General features: G+C 39.1%; 1 long non-coding RNA gene across 1 annotated transcript in view; it reads left to right on the forward strand.

Annotated features, from left to right (window-relative positions):
* The window catches only part of LOC108447572, a 129,539-nt gene that overhangs the window by 24,892 nt on the left and 80,064 nt on the right, over nucleotides 1–24,583 (forward strand). The window contains exons 5-8 of the long non-coding RNA XR_001863229.1: nucleotides 7,170–7,396; nucleotides 8,442–8,664; nucleotides 8,855–8,941; nucleotides 9,337–9,400. This is a non-coding gene — a long non-coding RNA (uncharacterized LOC108447572). The remainder of the gene's footprint in view (nucleotides 1–7,169; nucleotides 7,397–8,441; nucleotides 8,665–8,854; nucleotides 8,942–9,336; nucleotides 9,401–24,583) is intronic.

Below are 24,583 nucleotides of genomic sequence, written 5' to 3' on the forward strand. Positions count from 1 at the left end.
TACCGCCGCTGCCGCCAGCCGCCACCCGCACGCCGCCCCTCTCGGTCAGGCGTTCCCGGGGCTCACTCCACCACGCGCTGCGCAGGGCCATGCAGGCACCGCCGGGTCCCACTGCTCCCGCCGTGCCTCGCTCCGCCACCGACACTGCAGCTCGCGTGGCTCCGCCCGCACGCGGGAACTGCCTCGCTGCTGCTCGCAGAGCGCTCGGTGCACGTGGCCTGGGCCGCACGGTCCCTGCGCCAGGCTTCCCTTCGCCAGGACACAGCTGACATTGCTCAACAGTCTCGGTAACGAAATAATATTCACGAAAATATTCTTCCATCGGCATATATTTTGACTCCAGTATTAACTGTGTCCAAACGGTTTTCCAAAAGCCCTTGGTAATAATTAAGTCCCAAGAAACATAGAAAAAGTTCTTAAACAACCATGCCAGGAAGTGTTTCAGTTCTTTCTGAGCTTGAATCAAGCTAAAATTCACAAATCGTTGTTCAAGAATCATTTTAAGTTTAAGATAAATGTCCATATGCGGCTCTGAGAGCCAAGAGTCTTCCCACGGTTCCTCCATAGTTTAGATACGGAATAGCAAAGCAAAACCAAGAAGAGGAATCCAAAGTTTCCAGGGTTTACTCACACAAATCAGTCGCTTAGGGATCGGGGATCGTTCTGCTCACAAATCTCCACCATTTGTTGCAGTGGGGATCCTGCAACACGCATATATCAAACCAGGAGTCCCGTGGAAAGGAAATATATAGGGACAGACAGATTCTGAGATGTTTATTCCCCCAGCCGCATGGCCAGAGCTCTGCCGAGGAACTGCTCCAGTCACGGGACCGAGGGTCCTTCTGCCCGCGCAGGGAACACAAACCAACCCATGGGAACGAGGCTGAGCAGGGGCAGAGAAACCCCATGTCTGTGCCCTCAGGGCCCCTCTCCCAGGGCTACACGGCAGGGGAGGGACCCCAACAAGAGTTAACCCTTAGCCTGGCTCAGTCACCAGAGATCTAAGTGAGAAGTGATAACACACCAATGCTATCCCAGAAATGCCTCTAATTAAGAATAAAAACATTAAAAGAGGTAATTACCCAAAAGATGAGCTTAGCTTTGGTTATCAAAGTTCATAGAACAAGAGCTGTCTACTCAAGACAATGCTTGTGGGACTTAGAGATTCTGAATGTATTATTCAACAAGGAAACATCCACCAAGATTTTCCCAAGCCACGACTGCACTCTCAGGCCAGAAAATGTGATGAAGAAATATTGCATTACTTGCTGAAGGAATACCATTTAATCTCATCTCAACCTGCACCTGCTTGATTTGTGCTCTAGTATTTCACAGGAAGTGGAGCTTTAAAGTAATATTAACCCCAAGAATTCTCCAAAATATGCTTCTCCCATCCGGTCTGTATTTCCTATTTGGACTTTATTAAGGCCATAACAGGAAAACTGCTTCCTGTAGCCAAAATAGTAGCTATAGGTTACTATACCACCTGTTTTAAAGCAATAAGCTCAATAAATAAAAATAATTTTAATTAACAAAAATATCTGAATTCATAGCTGAATTCTTGTGTTACCCAGCTAGCCTCTAGATAGACCTGGCTGATGCATGATCTTAGCATTTATTCTAAATTCTGAGCACGTGTCCTAGGAATAGAGGTTAGAGTGGTGATTTTCAGAACTGACCTGTTGTGGGGGCATAGGTAAAACTATGAAGAGCAGGTATTACAAAATGATCTGTCTAAACCAGTTATCTGAATATGTCTTTCAGAGTACTGGGATTTAAAAAGGTTGTAGACCAGATTCTTTCTGGCGTAGGTGGATGTCAGAAATACCTCCTTGTGTTAAAGTGGGAAGAATAAGTAGGTGGGATGAATATCCCTCTCTATTGATCTAAACAACACAGATCTTGAATAGCGACATTTTTTCAACCAGAATTACACCAAAGTTCAAAGATTTGAAGAGTCAGAGTTGATCGACATTGTAATTTCTTTGTTAGTATTTTTATCTGCACCACACGACTATGTGGTAAATGCTTTTTAAAGGAAAATTATTTCAGTGAAGATGCAAGTATTACTGAGTGAGTGTGCTTCTTAACAGATCCTTAATAGATGGATATCTCAACTCATGTCAGGATGGGCCAATCCTATAACCACGGAAGTCAAAAGCAAAATTCTCTCTAACTTGTAAAATGAGGTGGTTAAAGAGGGTTTCAGAAAGGCTTTAGATAATAAGCATGATTCAATTTACATTTTAAGTATAATATTTGCATAAACATATTTACTAATTGCCTAGGACCTTTGCAAGAGTTTGCCTAATAATCTGTACAAACAGTATTGATTGAATCATAGGAATATAAAACTTACTTCAAAATCCTAGTTTGTTGCAGCTTGAAACTTAAGAGAGAAACTAAATGTTTTCTTCTGCTGCATCCTTTCAGAGAACTAAGACTTGCAGAAGGCAATTGGTATTTGGTACATTTCCTTATGAAGTTTGAATTATCCCTTTTGAATAGACAATAGATTTTCCAGGAGTTATGACTACAGAGAATATATTGTTACCTTCAGAGACTTAATGTGTGTAAATGGTCTCTCGGTGCAGTTCGGTGATGGGCACCTCATGTTTCCTCACTGAATTTCTTCAAGGCAATCATGAGGTTCAGCCTACTTTTTAACAAGCTTTCTGCCCTAGGAAATCCATCTAATTTTTAGCCTCAGCCTGTGCATCATGGAAATACCTTCTGTTAGATTGTCTCCTAAAATGAGCAGAATTTCTTTTGCCATGTTATGAACATGGATTCCTGAGACATATTGCTGCTTCAGAGGTGTCAGACTGTAGTTTTTCTAAGCCAGCAGTTGTTTTCACATCTCTCTTTTCCCCTTAATAGTCTTGATCAGCTTGATTTAGTTACTGTGGGGATCTAAATCAGGGCAGATTTGGGAAGGTGAGAGCCTTCTTGGGTTTAGAATCCTGACCAGAGAAATCTGTGTGAAGTTCATTGCAGTGGGAATCATTAGCTGTAATTCAGTTGGATGGAACCATTTTGCTATTGAATATGTCTGGCTGGTATCAATTTTATAGGACACCAGTAGTTCTTATTAATCTGTATTAATGTTAATTTTAAATGCTGTGTAGTGCTTATGACAGAGATCATCTGACCAATCTTGCTCATGTGGTTTGCAAGGCCAGCTTTTCTGTGATGTTGTTACAATAGCTCTGGTGGACATAACGGAATTTCTTAGCGTTTTTGCTTGCATTCTATTATAGGCATAAGAGATGGGATCTATAATTGTGTAGCTGCTTATTTCTCCCTGTGTACAAATTCCATTGCTACCTTAGGCATTGGTTGTTCTGTTACTTCAACAGATCCCATATTTTAATCTATATATACCATCACAGTATTTGAGTGTTGTCATTGAGTCCTTTGGGTAATCTGTTTACTCATCAGTCCTTCATCTGTACTGGATCTCTCTCTTGCTGTGCTGACGGAGTGGAGATGGTCTGTTAGAGTGTTACCTTTGACTGAAAGTTTGCTATGTTAGTTTGTTTTTCAGTAGATGCCTTACTATGAATATGTTAAAAAAGATGTGGCCAACGTTGTTACATGTTGTTCTTCATTGTGCTATAGTTTCTGCGGGAAGGATTTCAAGGGTAACTGTAGCTTCCTTTTGCTAACTTGTTAGTTGGATAGCATTTCTGTATTCTCTCCCAGACCTTTTCATTAATAAAAGTCCCTCTTCATCAACTAAAAATTTTAAAGTATTTTCTAATGTTTATCTTTTCTCTTGAAGATAAAAGAAGCTCAAGACACAAAATATTTCTGATAGGTTAAATGTTGAACATTAAATGTTTTTTTGGAAAGTGGCAAATCAGATGCCTTGTCTGAATCTTTTTATGGTTCATCTCCAGATTATGCTTAGGTTATTATTTTTCTTTGGATAGACCTTCAAACCCTCATAAGAAGTTGAATCAGGTCAAGTATGTTCCCACAAAGTTCCTTATTCATTGGATTAGTAAACAGCAATAAAACCATCTTTTTCAGGGAACTTTTAAATATGCTGAATCATCACCTTGTTTTCTGGCAAGGTAGTTTTATTGTTGGGACTGCAAAAGTCAAAATCCTAATGTGAACCACAAACAATTACTTAAAACCATTTTTGTTAGTACAAGACATCTGTCCTTTTGATTCGTACTAGTTCACAGCATGTAAAGGTACTTCAGGATCATGTCCGCTGTGTCTGGGTGTACGAGGTGGAGTAGTAAGCCCATAATATATGTAGCAGGATATGAAACCTCACAGAGTTCTTAAGTAATTCCACATATATGGTGTCTCTTACTTAGGCAGTTCCAAATATTTTCAGCCTTGCATTTGCAAGGTTCAGTACAGATGATGGTGTAAATTGACATGTTGACTAGTGTTGACTAGTATTTACTAGTGACTAAAAACAGTTATGAAGATAACTAATGTCACCTTGTTGGTTGCAAAATGTTAATCCATCCGTTTAATACTGGAATCTGACAGAGAGTCTGAAAGAGCACTCCATGGCCTTTTCTGCATGAGGAGATCTAGCTGGCAAACAGTCTGTTGGCATAGTGTAGCTAGCAAGTTCTTTTGGCAGAATGCATTCACATTTGGTTGCTTCTGTTGGCAATATATTCCTTCATGGTCTCAGATTGTATTGGCAAAATATACACAGCATGTAAGAGGATCTTGGTAACTGTGTCTGTAATGCTGTGCAGTATTCATCTTGGAGCCAAATGTGTTAACTATTCATTCTGCACTCCTTAGTGCATTGTTATTCCTGAATCTGGGGGCACATGAAAGCAGCTGATTCTCCAGCAGGAAAAACATTGGTCAGTGCTGAAATTTTAAGGGTCATTTAAGAGCAGCATCACTGCTTTGTGGATAGGCTGTGTGCCTGGCTAATTCAGTTGTCTGTGCAGATAAGATGGTTCCTTGTCCTTAGGACAGCTGTATTGTTGCTTACTGTGAAGGGGGATGAGGTCTGTGGACAGTCTGAGTGTCTGTGTGTAGACCCAACTATATTAACATGTCATTATTTGGCAGGCAACTAGGCGAGACTGCTTCTGAGTATTGAATACTGGCTGAGCATCCTTCAAGAACTGATGGAAGTGTGTGTTAAAGCCATAGAAACTGCTTCCTCAAGGCTGTATTTAGTCTTCTCCCCACTTTCTCATTCCTTTCACAGACTCATGTAATTATTTAGTCAGAAGTGACCTCTGAAAGGTCACTTAGTGCAACTGCTTGCACAGAGCAAAAGGATCAGGTTGTTCAGGTTCATACCCAATTAGGTCTCCTCTAACTCTTCTCTTATAAAGACTGGACAAACACAATTCTACCTTCCTCTCTGCCTACATCATGTACTTAATCTCCCAGTCAACTTGGTAGCCTTCCCCTGAATTCACTCTGGCATATGGATGTCTTTCTTGTGATGAGGAGCTGCAAAGTGAACATGGTACTCAAAAGCCTTCTATAAAATAGTGAAGCTGTACTGATAATTGCAGCGGTTTTGTCTGTTGTAGTATGGACAAGACTTTGTTCCGTAACAAAGCCTAATAAGAAGTCAGGTTTTCTACATGTGAAATGGTTCTGATGGTGAATGCCACGTGTATGTAACTTCTGTAACTATTATGTCCTTTGTGGACCTATTCAGGTGGATAAATAAAGTGTTTGTAGTAATTGTTGGAGTCAGAGATATGCCAGTTCCATCTGCCCTGGGTACCAGTTGTCTGAGGGAGCATAAAAGAGCATTGTGATGGTATGCCCTATCCAGACAGTGACTGTTTTTGTTATCACACGTGCAGATTTTTTATCAATTAATTTTAGGGAATTTCCGTCAAATAAAAAATAAAGCTGAATTTTCAGATACTAGACAGTTATCAAGCTTCGCTTACAATATGGGTTATGCTCACCTTGGCATCTATAGCTGCTTCTGAATACTAACAGCAAATCTTCTCCATCAATGTTCAATTCTGCTATAAAATGAAGTGAGGAAGATGATGTAGGTCTTCAACCAAAGATTATTTTTCATGCTGCATTGTAGATTCTGGGCTGCTAGTATTTTGATTTTCTGATCAAGAAGGCAGCTTAATATCCTTTTTTGTTTGTTTGTTTTTTGTTTTTTTTTATTTGTAACATGTCTTCTTGTAGTTTTCAGTCTTTCAGGTTTTGTCATAAGATTCTGCAATGGGAGGGAGTTTATGTTCCCAATGTAGAAAAAAAGAGTTTCTCTGATCTATTTCTTTCCTGTTTATCATGTAGAGTATTTAAGTGGTAAGGTGTACACCTCGGGTCTATACAGTCCCTACAGTAGCATCTGATGGCTTAGAAATCCTAGAATAGCTTTGAATATCTGTGATTCCATTACCCATCATGAGATCATCACGAAGGCACCCTTGTTGCCTAATAGTCTGGAAACGATGCAAACTGTAACAGCTATAACAAAGGGCCTCTGAGAGGAGTTTATGTATGACACAGGCTTACTGGGTGGGCTTCATCTTACTAAACACAGACAATTCCTCATCTGGACATCATTTATTGTGTGGAGAGGGAAATAGGCATTTATAGGGCTTTTTGTTCTCATTTTGCAGCACCATTTTTCTCATCGCAATGCTGCTGTCTAAAATAAACCAGATAAATGACTTGTTAAATGCCTGTTTTCTTCATTGATTTTAAAGGGAGCCTAAGATGACTCTTTCAACTCTAAAAACCTGTGCCATAGCTGACTAAAGCTGGTTGTAATAGGTTTGCTTTTATTGTAATAACAGCAGGCCAAGAGAGAAGTTAGGTTGCTTGGGGGAACAGTTTTAACTCTCCCAGTTTTTTTCCCCTGTTGTTTTCAGGGCTGGCTGTTATTTTTCCTGGTTAAGAGTTCTTTGTTGTCCAATGATTGTTTCAGAATAAAGTGTCAAACTCATCCATGCCTAAAGCTTTCAGTGTTTCAACCTGTCTTCCTGCATTAAGTTTTTTCAGCTTATTAGGAAAGTAGTCTTCACACTGCTGGATACACAGTGGATATTTTTGGAGAAGATGCAGCTGGCTGATCATCTCTGTTTCCAGGATTTGAACAGCCACATTGTGCCCTGGTTTGTCTCTGAAGCATTGAATTTCACTTCTTGAAGACATCTTTTGTGGTTTATTCCATTTCCTTTCAGTGGTCTCATTCAAAGAGTTGTGGTCAACTCCTCAGTGTCCAAGCTGAGACCTGTGATGTTCCTCAGGGATCGTTGAGACTGGTGCTGTTTAACATCATTGTCAGAGACATGGACAGTGGGATCAAGTGCACCCTCAGCAAGCCTGCTCGTGACACAGAGCTCTGTGGTGCAGCTGACATGCTTGAGGGAAGGGATGCCATCCAGAGGCATCTGGACAGGCCTGAGAGGTGGGTCTATGTGAACCTGATACAGTTCAGCAAGGCCAAGGGCAAGGTCCTACACCTGGGTCATGATTATAACCATAATTACAGGCTGGGTGGAGAATAGATTGGGATCAGGTTTGGGATTTTTGAGTAAATTAATTGTTTTGGAAAGTTATTCTCAGAGTATCATTACCTTCTGTCCTGCTTCTATTCCTTTCTACTACCATTGAGGTCTTCAAATGATAAAATATCTTAAAAGCACACTATATTTATTTTGAAATTATGTTACTTGGTCATCTGGTGTTAGATAACTTCAGCAGTTCAGGGAGGGAGATAAACACATCTGCTTAATTTTTGACAGAGCCTTATTGCAGCTGATTTTTAGGGTCTTTGAATCCAGTTCCAAGCAAAAGTCAATGGGATTTAGGACTGTGGCAGTAGGAGCAAGTTTGAAACCTTAATGGCCAAATAAGGCAGTTTATTCTCTTACACCTTACTGTGTTACTGTGGCAGTACAGAGGAGTCTACAGCAGATTATGTAACAGACCATGAAGAACTGTGCCGTGTGTATCTGAGCATGAGCTCCTAGATTTGAGCTCCCTTGTATAGAAAGTTAGCATCTTGTTTCTAGACTTAAACATTAGAACTCTATGTTTAGACATTAATTGCCATGTTTTTACTATATAGGACTTGTTCAAGGGTTTGTCCTACCTTTGAGAACCAAGTAACCAGCACAAGTAGCCAACCTAGTGTTAAATCAAAACGTTGTATTACATGACTTTCTGATGTTTTTCTGCTCTCTCTTACTTGCTTTTCCTTCCAAGTTGTTTGTGAGCTTACTGTTGAAATAGTTCCTTTCAATCTGTCCTTTAAAAATGTTTTCAGTTTGACTTTTCAATGGTTTGTTTTTCCACTATGAGGTGTTACTATCCCAGTTGTAGAGTTGGTTATCATTTTTTGAGTCAGCTAAAAGACTTGACAAAGAACCAAGAAACAAAGGAGCCTCAGAAATGATGTTTTTTCATTGATTGTGTATTCACAATTTTGTCATCTTGGTTTTCTTTTTCAGTTCCCAGCTTGAGCTAAAAAACTAACCACTCTGTATTGATGTTAAAAGTATCAGAAGATTGTTTGGAAACAACAGTTTCAGAGGACTGTATAACAACATCAGTGTAACAGAGACCTCCTCTATATATTTGAACCTATTGGTCAGTGACTGCTTAATGCGATCACTTCCTGATGCTGAAGGTCTGATGTCATCTTCCAAGTGACTTATGCAATCAGCAGCGCAGGTATGTTAGGGGAGCTGTAATTGGCAGTACACAGAATATATTAGTAAGTCGATATTTTAGAGAAATAACTCTTCTATGTAGCTTTCATAGCCCTTAAAGTGAGTTGAAAAGACAGTAAATATCCATCAGTAACGCTGTTGCCACCCTAGTTTCTGCTAACTTTTGAGTTGCTGTTATTTTTGCTTTTCAGACTGAGGAAATGGGAGGGTGAACTTGGGAAGTCAAGTTGACAAGAAATTGACGGGAAGCTGACGCTGTGCTGATAAAGGAAAGTAAGGTATGTTGGGCCGTCTTAAACCACAGATGTTTCTTCTGAAATATGTAGAGACTAAATTTGGAAATGATCTTTTTCTGTAGCCATTCATTGTAGTTCATGCCAGGTGATTTGTATCTGTAGATGGATACCATTTTTAGTAGGAAATTAAGGAAGCCACCTGTCTTCACTGTGTCCCTGTTTTCTCATGACATTATCTTTCTTTAATTCTGGCAACCACAAGAAAGTACCATATCTTACTACAAAGATATTTATGTAGCAACCACATTATGACTTCATCTTACATACAAATGCTTAAATTAGGTTTAAGTTAATTAACATCAGTCAAATACTCTTATCAGTATGGATTCAGCAGCAAAGAATTCAGCACAGCTTAACTTTCTGAATTTGCTTTTCAGGCAGGCTTTGCAGTCTGTGCCAAGTTCAGTAGCTTCACTGCTGTACTGCTTGCAGGCCACCTATGTAAGTATACCTTGATACCATACAGTCATGCCTGGCTGGAAATGTAAACATGCCCTGTTAGACTGGGTAGCACCAAACAGAATGGGCTTCTCTTCTGTTCACTGTGTTTTACTATGACCTTGAGATACCTAATACAGCTGGCATATCTCGTGATTTTTTGTCTCCAAAATTTTATGGAGGGATGTCCAAATTCCAATGGCATAAAACTAGATGAAGACTGAAACAAGTTTTGAATGTATCAGAAAAGTAATTATCACTAACATTAGTAATTAGGAGCAACATGTTGGAAAAAAAATTAGTGATTAGAAACAACAGGTTGGAATGAAGTTTTGAGGTTATGTGTATGGAGCCAATGGCTGCTGCAAAATAAGTAAGATATTAACTCTAAGTCTGTGGCACTCATTCACTTTCTTGCCATTAATAATGTATTTTCTAAAGAGATCTGATTTGCTGCCTTGGAATAGTAAAAATACTTATGTTCAGGAAGGAAGCACTAAATTGACAGTATTGAAAATCTAACAACCAAAAGTTTAATAGCTTCAGAAGGCACATGACTAATAATCTAACTAGCTGGCTAGGAAGGTCTTATGAATTTGGAAAGTCTCTTGATGACTTCTATACTTAATCCTGTTTTCTGAACTTAATGCTGTGAGATAACAGAAGAGCTTTTTAGAATATCCCCAAGTGCTGTTGAGGTTTTCATGCTGAACACAGATACAATAAACTAGAAATATCCAGGTGTCATGATAAAGCATAAGATGCAAAAGCTATCATGTACCATGAGTTTATGAGCTGAAACATTTATAGGTTTCTGTTGCAAAGGAAAGTAGATGCAGCTGAACAGTTTTAGAACTGAGGTTTTTTTTAATGTGGTAATAATGCATTAATTTTCATGGTCTTACTTGGATCCATGAATTACTTGAATCCAAGAGTTAATGAGATTAATCACAGCAACATTTGCTTTAAAAATATTTTTTAAAGAAAGGCTGAATTGCCCTCAAGAGATCTCATTTCTTTTAGAAGTATATTTTATGATAGGAGGAATCACCCCATTGAAATTACAGAACTTCTTCCCTTATTACTGAGTGCCTATGCAGCTGGTGAGAATGGACATCCACCTGGTTAGACAGACTCATCAGGACAGATGGATCCTACCCACCCATGATAGTTAAAGTAGTGTATTTTTACAGTATAAAATTCTAAGTAGTAGCCAGTGTAGACATTCCACTGTCCTCATGAAAAAGGGAGAGACGTTATTTCTTAGGGCAAGATTTTATAATGCATTCAAATATAGGAATATATCTACAGGAAATAAATAGTGGTAAATGTAAGCCTTTACATTAGGCATAATGTGGGCAGTATGAATGGGGAGGGGTCCAGTTTTCCATTCCCTCTGAGTTTCATCCAATTTAAAGGCTGCTCTGTAGTCCGTCAGTCAATTTTCCTGAGGGACCTTTTCCAAAGGGAATGGGCCAGATTATGGAGAAATTTATACTTTGACTTCTACCCACTTCTCATCCCAGTCTAATGGTGTATTCCCATAAAGCCCCACCACTGAAGGGTTTCCATATGAATGGAAGAAATAATGACCACGATCTCTGCTATTTGTTTCACTGAGTAACAAAAAAGCAAACATATGAAGTTAAGTTTTTGTCTCTGAATTCATAGCAAAACTACCATGGATTTTAGTAGTATTAAGATTTTACCACTGGTATATTTATTGGCCCCTCTGAACTTTCTTTTCTCTGCACTTCTGCCCTGCTGTGTTGCCAGGTTTTTTTGAGAACGAGAGGAAGTGGTTGCTCTGTTGTTTAAGACAAAAAATCTGAATAGGGTTTTGTTGTGACTCGAGTTAAAGCCCTGCTTGAGGTTGCTGCTGTAATATGTATTAAAACAGTCAAAGAAAGTACCAGCCTATGGTTATTTACTGTACCATGTTTCACACATATAACAGGAGTCTAGAGGCAACAGACAGTTGTTCTGACAGGTGATTTGACAACAAACCATTAAAAATGTCATTCTGGCCTTACCAGACCGTAGAACTAATGGAGAAGATACTGCTTGCTTTGCCATTAATTCACTAAAACTGTCAACACTATTGGAAACTCTGCTGATATTTGTGGGACTATTGTCAACTTCAATCATGTTTCTGTCAGAGTATTTTATTTGCTACAGTAACTGACTGGTGATGGCTTTGCTGGAAGAGTTAAAAGAGCTGTAAATTGTACTCTCCTTCCCTGCCATTAGCATGACCCAGTGTGGTGTGCACTCCGCATTTCCCAGTGGGACACTATGATGTGGCTGTATGAAGCATATCAATACATGAAGCACGTTTCCAGTGCTGGTTATGATTGTAAACTAAAATCACTCATTGAGACTTTGGGATTGGAGTGTGTGGGCAAAGGTGAGGGGAAAAAAGGAAAATAAAGCCCCCTTGTTAAATTGTTTAGGCTTCTCAGAGTGTTTCCATTATGAGCAGGAAAAGGTAAAGAATTAATTACACAAAAATTAAGCCCTGTGTTTGGAAGTTGTGCTCTGCAGGCAGAGTCCTGTTGACTTAATCAGATGAAATTCCTGCAGAAAGCCTTCTCCTTTGCCAGTGAAGTAAGTCTAATAGCCTTTCAGGCTAAAACAAACTTTTAAGGATTTGTAACAACAACGCTATGGTTCTACAGAGACAACAACATGTCCATAAATTGAAGCTAGTCATCTGACAGTCTCCATTTGTCTGACCTACTTTCTACTTGCACTCTGTAAACAACCACAAGAAGAAAATGTGGGCATGACAGAAGGGGCAGTTAGAGGGACAGACAAGAAAGGCAGAATGTTACGTAGCTTACACGTGCTTTGTATCTCATAATTTATAACCAGAAGAAAATGAGAGAAGGGGAATTATCAAAGAAAACTAGTGTCTGATGAAACATAAGCCCAGAAGAGTAGTTCCTTCCTCTTGGCTATCACCAGTGACTGATGTGGGGGTGGCTATCTCAAGAGTCACCATAAGGATCTCACTGCTTTTTATCTTCCTAAAATAGATGAAAAAAATAGTCCATGTTCTGAGAAAAATTTCTTTCTCAAGTGTTCACGTTCCCTTTTTTAAATCTTGCTGTCCCCAAAACCAGGATGGCAGAATGTGTGTCAGCATGTCAGTCATCCCAGTCAACAGTCTGGTTCACAAGGCTGATTTTGTTTGTCTACCTGATGGTGAGGCGGAGCAGCCAAAGGATACTTTGCCACACTGCTCTATGCACCTAAACATTGCTTTTTTGGCCTCATTGATTATGTAGCTGAAGCTGGAACCTGTGTTGTCTGAACTACTCAGTCACATTCTACTGCTAGTAACCATAACAAAATCTTATTAGGTGTTGATTTGAATATTTGGGATGTAAAATGTGCTGATCAGTAGGTTCCGGAAATCACTGTTCTTTCTAACAAAGGCAGGATATCTGTTTTGCTCAGAAGCTGAAAACTAAAAGAAAGCACTGGAGTCTTTTTATTGAATTGAAAACTCAAGTTACCGTTTTCTTAATAATTACATCTTTTTTTCTGTGCTTTGCATTATTTATGGCAAATATCCATGGTTAGTTGTTAACTTGCTGCAAAACCTATTAAAAGTCTTACTGAGGCTAGGAAATTTACTGTTAATACTAAAACAGCCCAGTTTGCAGCACTGCCAACACAATGCACATCCTGATCTGCCCTGGCTTTTGACATTCAGGGAAATGATTAACTTGTTAACTTGTATGGTGTTCCTCATGAATGAATTCTGCAAGAGATACATGTGTAAGTACAGCTTCAATGCGTAGACAAGGCAAATACGCAAACGTTCAACAGCACCATTATGTTCTCCCAAATATTGACAGGTCAGGTAAATAAAGTTATGAAAAACGTTGATTCCAGCAGACCTATGCGTAAAGGGACCCCTAGAAGTCAGTGGAAGCTGTGTGCTTGGAGCTGGTGCAGTACTTAGCACTCAGTTATGAAATAACTGGGCAATCAGATGCAGTGACCACGTGAACGCAGTAATTATAACACTTGGCAGTGCTTACGTGATGACTGACCTCTTGCCAGTGCTAAACATGAGAGCTGTGCCATTCAGCTAAGGAGCAGAAATTCTAGAGCAGGAAGCAGGAATAGCTCATGTTCTCTCTGGATTTCCAAAGGAGAAAAGGTGTTTGCACACCATGAGGACTAGGATGCCATTCAGCTTCCTTATGTCCCTGATTGTTGATGTGTTCTTCCTTATCTCCACCATCCCTTCTTCTTCCTTCCTCACCTACACAATGGACACAGTAACTTTGCTGGTGAACATGGAGGCACTCCAGTTCTCAGCAGTTCTTTCTGTAATAATACAAAGCCTGGCTTACTGTAAGTCGAATTTTAATGGACAATATTTTTCTTTAAAATATTCTCTTGCTTTCTATTTGCACTGTTATTGCATCTTAAATATGTGAAGGGTGATAATCACAGCTTTGCTGGCTTTTGCAGCTTTGCCAGGGAGGTAGGTGATAATACGGCAGCTTTCATGAGCAACTTGCGTGAAATCTTTAAAAATGTGGACTTGAGTCTAGGCTGTAGAAAGCCTAAAGAGGGAAAGAAGGGCAGTAGGGCATGGTAGAGATGAAAACTTCCACCTTCCAGAATGTGTAAAATCTGAGATAATCTGAGACTATTAGCATATAACATTTCTATAGGGCTTCTCTAGAATTAGTTACTGCTTTTGTTCTAGCCTGCAGCTGACATACTGTAAACAGCACTCAAAGACTGTCAAAGAGACCAAGTACTCAGCTTTTGTCAGAAACAGCCTGAAAAAAAAAGATGGAAAAAAGGAAGTCTCCTCCCATGCTAAAAGCATAAGGCCACTCACGGACAACCTGTGGTGGTAATAGAAAGGTTTTGTAAGCAGGAGTGGAAGTAGTGGAAGCCAGGCTTTGAAATTTCAGAGCATTGGTCTTTCCATTAACTGCTCATGTGGGAGAAATGCCTGGCAAAATCCCAACAGAAGAGCTTGTGGCCTCTTTTCACTTATCCTTTTTCTCCTTTCTTATGTAGGATGAAATGTAGAAGATCTGATCTCTGATTCTGCCCTGCTTTTCTCTTGGTGACAGGAAAGCAGTCAAGACTATCTAACTAAAGGAGCAGTGTTTGTTATCCATTTAAATCTGGGCTTGTGGATTACTCTAACTCAAGCCACAAAAGAAAGCAAACATATAATGCCTGATATAAAATGACCAACAATGACTTCTATACATGTCATACCTATGTGATTATTTCTCTGTGTTTGCTGATTCATACAATGCTACTCTACAGCACAGAGATTTCAAACAGTACCCCAGCGGTGTTAACCAAGTTTGCAGCAGTTTGCCAGCTAAACCTACTGAAGTCTCGTGCTAATCAACAACGTTTGGCTGCTAATGTTGTTTGCACTGTTCGTTAGCAAAGGTACTGAAGATCATCATTTTGTGCAAACCTTTGTGTTGGCAGACAGTCAAAATAATACTAAGAGCTGCTTTGGCAAATTTAGTTGGGCTTCCAGAAACACCTTTTTATAAGGTCCATCTAATGTGTATGGGCTCTGTGTCACCAGTGGGATATTCAGGATGAGCATTTTAGTAAGGGCCTTAAAGAAAACTGTCTTCAATATACTCTTTTTTCTAAAGCATATCTTTGGGTTCACAGGGAACCCAGCTGTTTGTACTGGTGTCCAGAACCTGCTGCCAAAGTTTTGTTGGAAAAAAGGAACATTAGGTCAAATGCTTGTGTTACAACACTGTAGAAAAGATATTTATGAAGACTTTTTGAAGGAGGTTTAATCCATCTTTTTTAAAAAAATGAAATGGAAGATAGTTCAAAACTTTTCTATAAACATTGTAAGAAAACATTATAAACATGTAACAACATATATTTTTAAAAATAAATTACTTCTTCCTCTCTATTATCCTATCTCCTACAGTGGCAGGATAATATTTAGGCATGTGATGAGGTTTAACTTCAGAATCTTGTACTTTATGATGATCTTGATTCAGAAACTGCTTCTCAGCCATAGGGAACACTTGCTGACTGTGGTACAACCTAATGACATAGACTACCTGTTCAAATTTGACTCCTGTAGCAGCAGATGCAGTCTTGTGCATCTTGACAGTGAGTGAGTGGCTGAATCTGCATCGGTTGAAATTATTTGCCCTATAAATTCTTTTATACTTAAGCATTCTTTCACCGTAAAAATTCTATACTGGCTTTTATGTCAATAAAAGATTAAGCCATATGATGATTTAGCCATGTGCCCTGTTAGTAGATTCTAAAGCAGGTTTAGAGCACAGATATTTCAGCACTTCCCAACCTGCAGTGTTGTGATTAAACTGTCTGCCTGCAATGCTGATGACTGGGGAAGGAGCAGCAAAGGGAACCTATCAGTAAACAAACTTTATTGTAGAAATCTTATCACAAATGTCAACATATAAAAGAAAATGTAACATAAAAATGCATATATTAATTCCCAGCTCACAGTGAAGTTCCACACGTGCAGGAGATGAATAGACTGGCTGGGCAGAGGACTAATGTGATATGTAACAGATCTGCTGCAGTTTTCCTTCTTTGATTCTGAGTTGGTCATTTAGTCAGTGAAACTTCACTGGCTGCTGTCAGTGTGAATTATGCCACTGACTGATGCAGAGTGGGAAGTCTCCCATGTTTGTGCCTATGCTATGCCCGAGTGAACTGGACTACTGATTGATCACTCACCCATTTCTATGAAGCTATGTTGTTACCTTTTGATAAGTGTGTGTGTGTCTCCTAGCCTGTCTAAAACTCCTATCATTGCTTTTGCAATGTATGATGTCTTAAGCCTATTAGGAAGCACTTAGCAGCTATCTTGCAAGAAGGACAGATGGGATAAATTTTGATGTCCAGCTAAGTGCAACATGGTCACCCCGCCTATATGATCTGTACATGTGTACACTTGGACCCATGTTAAGGGAAATGTAGGTCTGAGTCTCCTCGCCTCAGTCTTTCCTATATCTACCTCATGTATATGACTGTATTTGAAAGTTAAACCAAAGCATAATTTTGAGGTCAATATATTGTCTGTGCTTCATTTCCTCAGCTCCAAGACTGGATCAAATAGAACATTGCTGCTATTTCACTCCTAATAATTGTATCAAAGCAAATTAAAATGAAAGGCTGAAGTGCTTGAGTACTACTGTGACTGGGATCATGAAAGAATCATACACGATTGTACTGTAGTTGTGCTTGTTCCTATAGCAACATCCAGGCAAGGATCTCAAGGCTCTTTACAAGTATTCATGAATTAAGCCTGTGAGGTCAGGGATGGTGATTATTCTTGCTTACAAATAAGGAAATGCAGAGGTTGAACTGCTTGATCAAGGTCACACAAAAAATCTTCATCCAAGCCAAGAATAAAAGCTGACTCTGGTCTGTGCTTCAGTCACCAGCTGATATTCTCTGTTTGAAGGGCTGTACAGGGCTAAGGGGAATGCCTTGTACAAAGTCTACAGATTTGTTCATTCAAAATGTATGTTCCAGCTCAGATTGGCTCACTGAAGTGACCTTATATTTTTATCTCTTTGTCTATCTAAACTTTGCCCTTGTGAAAACATCATTATATCCAGTCAAAGCAGGAGTAACATGATTTTGACAAGAGTTTTGCAAATCTCTGACAAAGCAAAACTGAAGCCTATGCTAAAAAATTTTAATAATCTTTGCATGTGCGATTGCTAATTCTTCAGTGGCAATTAGATGAAAAGATCCAGTACATACCTGGTTAATTTCAGTGACTACATAGACAAAAAAACCCCAAATGTATTTTTACTAAGAACAACTATGAATTTTCTCTGGAGTTACCACAGCAATATTGTACTATATAATGAAAAAATACGGTTGATAGACAACAACAAATAAAAGTGCACTTTCCTGAGTTTCTTTTTAAATCACAGGAAGGGAAAAACTGTAAACTCTTAAAGTTTTTTTTTGTTATCCAGCCTCTGCTCCTCCCTCTGCACATAGTGCTAGCCAGTGCCAGAATGTTGTGAGCTGAGATAGAGGAGAACGACAGCCACACTTTTTAAACTCCATTATCCCCCTGGATGCTGTTTGTAGGATCAAAGAGTGGAAAATAGCAAATGTACTCTTAGGAATGTCCTTTTCTAGTCTGGGCTACATCGTATAAAATACTTTCTTGCTTCCTGATCTCTTAGGCATATAGATGTCTGGCACAAGTCATGGTTTTTCTAGATACCGTTCCTTACAGTTATTAGGTGGATGTTGGGCTGCTTGTTAGCTATACCCTTGTGGTCATGCTCTTTTTTTTTTGTCTGGGGTGCCGTGACTGAGAATTTTACACTCCTTGGAGGAAAGGTTTGCTACTGTTTTTTCAAGATCGTTGGCTACTATGGCTATGTTGGAGTTCTGCTGAAGAACAAATCAGCTGGGTGAATGGCGGTAATTTAGTGAGGAAAAGTTTTGTGAGAGTCGAGGATCAGGTTTAGCAATGTTTGTAAATCTAACTAAAATGTTCACAGAAGCACTAAGCAGAAAGGAGGCTTATTGGACTGGCTTTATTGCTTAAAAGGGGTAAAAGTGGGGGTGGGTTAAGGACAGAAAGGGGGAGGATCAGCACTTCCCCCTAAAAGATAAAGCAGTCCTGGAAGTGAATAGCTATATATATATATACTTATATATATCCCAGTCTGAATGAATATCTGATAATTTTCTCAGCTTCTCAGAAATCTCGCATACATGAGCATTAAAATCTGTGAAACCCTGCAAGGATAAAGTGCAAATGTCACATAGGGTCTGCAATCAATCTGAATTTTGATCACTTTGTTGAGTGACAGCTGCACCTCAGCTGTTGCTGTGCCCTCTGAGCTGGGCAGTCAGAGATGGGGATGACTCAGTCTCAGTGTATGGTGCTACTTCTTATTTTTTTTCAGTTTACTTTTCAAATGTTTCACTAGCCTTTTTTTGAAATTTTTGTAGCAACCAGACTTGCTTGAGAATTTGTATGTAGCCAAATGACTCAGGATTACCAGTCCCTCCCTTGCCTTAGAAAGGACCATTTTGTACAGTGTCTATTGGGGTACTCAGCCTGGCTTTTCAGATGATTTTGACTGTAGATCCAGGTATGCTTATGTTTTACGAGTCAGAGAAAATGAAATGGAAGAAATGTAGCAATAGAACTTTGACTCTCTGCTTGACAATCTCAGGTGCAGGCCATTAGTGCTTCCTTTCAAAAACTATATCCACATTAATCTCTCAGAGGTCTTTACAGTTGTGGCAACAAAAGTTTAGGTGGGAATACTTTAAAGAAATGCTATTACTGGCTTTACTTTAAAAAGATCTACTGATCTTTTAGTGCATTGAGGTTTTTGAGAAAAGATGGCTGCTTCTGGATATTTACAGTTTTACTCTGCTTTCACAGGTTGGAGACGAAGCAACCCACTGTAATGATACCTGTAGGGAAGTCCACCTTTTATTTAATTTGCTTGCTCTCCTGCTGCTTTTGAAGGAAGGAAATTCTGCTTGCCACTGTCAGCATGTTGCAGCTTGATGGGAGATGGATAGTTTAGGAAGTGCTGAGTAGAGATTTGATTCTGCTGAGTACATTGGGTCCATGATCCATGGTCCAGGGTTTCACCTCCTGGGAATGCAAATGCCCAGTGTTTCCCAGAATAACCTGAAATTTCTCCCAACGTTGAGCAAGGTACATCAGTGAGGTAAAAGGCACCAAAGGAACTCCTTGTTGCATTTGGAAATAGATTAATAAATGTCACAGACAGTACTCTAGTAGTTAACTATATGTCAGTGTGAAGTTATGAACCTCTTTGTCTAGCCACCACACACAGCTGATAAATCTAATGGAGAGAAAGGCTTTGCAGAATGTACAGCTGGGGTCCTGATAACTGGTCTTTGAGGCATTTTCCTAAATGTCAGCTGAGTTGCCACCCAAACTCAGATGCACTTTGTTTGAAGCATCCTCTTCTGAACTCTTGTAGTCAGAGAAGATCCCAGTCAGATGAGTGTACCTGTTATTCTCCTGCAGCCTTGATGATCAACTAAAGTACAGGATCAAACTTACCTTGCTACTATTAAATGCAGCCTATCACTATATATAACTTTCTGATAGTTGAAAGTGCTTTTATGAAATGCATTCCTGGAGCTAAGTAGCTCTTAAACAAGTACAGGAGCCAGCTTATTGGTAAATTAGGTCCTCTCTTGCTGATCAGATGTACCTTATTCTGAGAAGATTCATGAGATGATTTCTAAATTTTCTTAGCAGCTTCAGTGCAAATCCTTCATATCTGTAGTGAGTAGTTATGAAACTTTATCAGGGATAATGGGGGATGCAAGCTTATCTCTAGTTTATGTGGAGACTAACCTGGTGAGTAAGAAGACCAACACGAGAACAATGGTGTCTGTGGAATATACCACAGCTGCCCACCATACATGATATTATTTTTCCTGTTGTGGTAGGGCAGAGAATGCAGTGGACTAGCAGAACCTTAATAAAAGCTGAATGCACCAGATTCTCGTCTTTCATGCCTGGTAATGCCTCCATGCATGGTCTGATTTAAACAAACCTAGTAAACAGTCTGAAGCAAAATACTGCTCAGACATCATGTGGCCTTTAGAGAGAAACTGGTGGACGAAATTCTACACTCAGGCTGTCACTCACTCCGTTGTTGACACAACTGTTTGGGGGATTGTGAACTGGATCAGGCAACCAGATAAGGTTAAAAATAATGCAAATGAAAAGGGATCAGGAGACGGTACCAGCTTATTTCTGTGGAAGGGGGAAGGTTTTGCACTTCTTCCCTGAACTGAGCTGTGCTTTGCACTGTCTCTCTCCCTCTCCTGGACAACAGCTTCAATATTTGTCAAACCCTTCTGGAGCAGATGTAGCTCACTAGGTAGAGCAGCAGAAAACTATCCAACCCTGTTTTTTACTCTGCCATTTTAGCACATTAAATTATCTCTAAGGAGGGTCTGGTGAGTACCAGAGCTAGTAGGAGATAAACAGCAGAAGCATGACCTCCTGCTCATAGTCCTGCTATTAGTTTAGCTCAGTGTACCTCTGGAAACCCTGTGCAAATAATTGTGTCATTGCATGTGGGGTAGGGAGGAGCACCAATGCTAAGCAAAACAAATGGCTATGAGAGAGGGCAGAGGAGAATTCCACTGCCAAAATCCCCTGATTCGTGAAACTGAGGTGTCAGCATGAGATAGAAGGGCAGCCCTTGTCTTTCTGTATCAGTGTGTAAAAATCAGGAGACTAAGAGGTTTGGAGAAGTCTTTGTACTGAGAACCTGAAGTGCTGTATTTAGGACTAGCTGTACGACTTTGAAAGAAGTGAGGAGTTGAATGTGAAATAACAAATGGAGATTGTTAAGTAAATGAAGAGTTCTCCCCTTTAAAAACAAAGATAATTAGTGGAAAATAAAATTTACATTTGTTTATAGAATGATTCTTCTCTATCTTATCACTGCCTAGAAAATAATTAATTTCTTATTTAAATTACAAATTCCGGTTAATAACACAGACTGGTGGACAGACAGCCCTTGCTGAATTTCCTCTAAACACATTCTGCATGTTGATCTTGTCCTTCTACCTTTGATGATCTATCTTTGCCCCCTAGGGACCATCACCAATGGACCAGTTGTACTAAATTCATAGTATGTCAGCAAACTTAATTTCTTTCCCATTACAGTGATGGCTGTTCAATTAGGAGAAGCAAGCTAACCACGGCACACTGAACTGAATTAGGAGTGTGTGGATGTAACTAGGATTTTTTCAGTCCTGGAGACTCAGCCAATTGTCATTAAGGTGAAAGCATTAAACTCGGAGGTTAACTAACACCAGTTTAAATTAATAACTAAAACGCAGTGCCTAGTCTACGTCTGCTCAATGCTGCTCAGAGTGAACATGTAGCTTTAAACTGGTTCTTAAATACAGAGGCTAAATAAGCTCACTACCACTTGTGACATTACCACAGCCCATTTATGACCAGTATTTGTACTGGTGATTTCACAAGGGAAATAAAGACTGGACATGTCTACAGGAGACATTAAACTTGTTGTGTGGATGGAGAATGTCATTCTTCAGTTATCTATTTTTACCATAATATTGATCCCAATTTATTTGCGATGCACATCAAAGATGAATGGTGAAATATGACCTTTGCACGAAAGTACATTGATGCACAGAAATGAGGACATGATTTGATGAGACAGGAATGTTGATGGAAACACATCTTTATGGGAGTGCTCCATCTTCCTGGTGGTGCTAAAAACCCTGTCAGAATGAAGGTGCTACTCCTGATGCAGATCAGCTCTTTGATCTGCTGCTCAGTGTAACCCCATTTTCATTGGCGTGACATAAGAGGGGCAGAGGGGAACAGCTGTGTTTTCTCAGTTGTGCCACTGAAGATCTTTTGTCATTAGCCTACAGCCAGAGCACTAGAAACAACTTTATCCACCTTCAGCTCTCATCTAAATAGTGAACCAGTTGTTCCTGTACTTGTGCTGCTCTTCACTCTTTTCTTTCAGCTGTACTGTGGTAATCTGTGTGAGGCTGACCATAAACTGATCAGTGAAATGATTCAGGTTGAAAACCCATTCCCATTCCATATTTGAATATTTGAAGTTCTGTCTCTTCAGTTGATATGGTATTAAACAACAGTCCTGTACAGGTAGCTGTACAGCACGAATAAGAAGAAAAAACAGTTGGCCAAAGATAAAGGACTGGAAATCTTCACTATGGGTTTGCTTGTGGGTAAAAATGTGAATAGAACTACCCATTAAGTGTAAGGTGCAGTTTAAAATCAGCTTAGTTTATTAAAACAGTACGGTTTTGTAGTAAGGGTATTCTTGCATTTTACATCTTTGTCTGTGAGGCAGGTTTCAATCACTCACTGATATTCATGGAGAGGTTTGTACCAGTTTGCCTATGTGGGCTTGAAATTGGTGCTCTAGTCATACAGATTGTTCAAATTATTTTCTCCTTGCTTAGTTAAAAGAATTGATCATTTTTCTCCTAATTGCCCTTTTATAACACTGAAGAAAATTCTGCTTTATGATTATCCTGTTGATCAGCTTCTTTTCTTTTGAGTTGATAGGGCTCTGATAGGGTGCACAATGTTCATCAATCTGATACAGAAAGAAGCAGCTGTGGTGGTGTGATTTTAATAGTTACCTAATATCTACATCCAAGGCGAACTCAGGGTGACACATCCTTGGAAAGGTTCCTAGTGAAAACTGTCCTGGAGTTTTCATATCCAGCAAACAAAATAACCCAGGGCAAGATTTGTCAGTTACTGCAATCTGAGAAGAGGCAGCTTGGAAAAACAAACTGGACATTGCTGTAGGAAGGAAATCATGCCAGTGCGTTCTGTGAGAGACTGGGCGCATGATGAGGGTGAGGATTCTCAGACATGCCTTCCTCAGGGGTATTTGGATGGGTCATTGAGGTCAAAAGAATTAAAAAAGTCATGGTTATACTCAGTGTCGGTGACATGTCTTGCAGCAATAGAACATTCAAATCCTTTGCAGTGCTCTCATTTTAAAAATTATGTCCCTTCAATCATTAACATTGGGTAGATCATGGAGTCCATATCTCCTTGAAATTTAAAGGTATCTTCTTTGCCTCAGTTTTATTTTCCTATCTAGTCTAATTTTAAAACTTCTAGTTAACATGACAGCTGGTACCAACAACATGCCAATTACTGAACTTCCTGTAGTGTGAGAGGAACAAAGCACACCATTTTTTGAGAGCATTTAAAACTTCCGTGTGGTGAGTACACGAGTGTAGCCTCCATTATTTTCTCTTCAATAATTACTTCAATCTTGTACTTTTGTATAATGATACGAATAAAAATCTGCAGTGCAGCTGAAGAATAGCCTAGGTGAATACTTTTTCACAAAGCAGGTAAAAGTTCCTCCTCAAATTGAAAGCTATGGTATTTTTCTTAAAACTCACCCTTTTTTATTAGGCACTGAAGAGGCTTTTCTCCTAAATGAGACTATATTGGGTTAACTTTAGCAAGGAACAAGAGCGAATCTTAAGTAAGAACTGACACTACTTTTCCATAGCTTAAGCACAGGGGCTGCATTTTTGTAAGGGATATCAGTGCTGCACCAGAACCCCCAGCATCGTACATATGGTGTTGCAAAGGAATCCAAACTCCTTGACAACAAAGCTGGAGAATATTCCCATAAACTTCTTTCTCACAAAGAACAAAACAAATAATTTCAAATTTATGGGTTCTCCTACACTATCCCTTGCTATAATTTCATTGCTATGCTTGTGTTATATTTTTATTTTGCTAAAGCTATATAAATCCTGGTTAGAAAACCTTTGCCAAAGATTTCACTGCACAATCTCTTAACTCATGGTCAGTTTTTAATAAAAGCATAATGCATAACATTTCCTAATAGTATATTCATTCTTTACAAGCACTTCTTTTGGGATAGATGTGAAGAAATAATACACACATGCTATTTTTTTCCTATTATGTCAGATATTATATCTGATTTAAAAGTTTTGTGGCTGTTTTCATATTTCTGGGTGCTAAAGTAGACTGTGGCAATCCTGTGTACGGGATGTTAAATTATATGCAGTGGTCATTATGTTAGGGTGGTGGAAAGATGAGATAACATGGCTGTGATTTTACCTAACTGTAAAAATTTTAAGTTTTTTAAAAGTGAATGTTAATTTGAAATATCCTGTCTTCTGAAAAAATATGATTAAAAAAAATAATATTGTAAAATAGTAATATATTGCATTTGCTTTTGTTGTTTGCTTTGTGAAGGGGTAGGAGGTTCACAGAAAGTAGTTTAACTCAGAAATACTTAGGATTTATGTTTATTTAATATTTGAAAGGGTTTTATTTTGCATTGACCAACTACAAGCTCATGTTGACAATATGTCATTATTTTTGCAGCTGCTCCCTTATGTGTTAGCAAACTAAGATATGTCTTGGACCATCATATCACTTGATTATTATTAGCCTTAACCAAAATATAATACCTAACGGATTTGGAAAACTGTGGTTCTTGGACATATTTAAATATGGAGCCCCTTCAAATATTTAGATGTTGACCTGTCCATTTGCCTATTGGAAAGTCAACAATAGCCACCACATGACTAGGTTAAAATAATCAATATCTTATC

Source organism: Corvus brachyrhynchos, unplaced genomic scaffold (genome assembly GCF_000691975.1).
Source record: "Corvus brachyrhynchos isolate BGI_N302 unplaced genomic scaffold, ASM69197v1 scaffold56, whole genome shotgun sequence".
NCBI classification, from domain to species: domain Eukaryota; kingdom Metazoa; phylum Chordata; class Aves; order Passeriformes; family Corvidae; genus Corvus; species Corvus brachyrhynchos.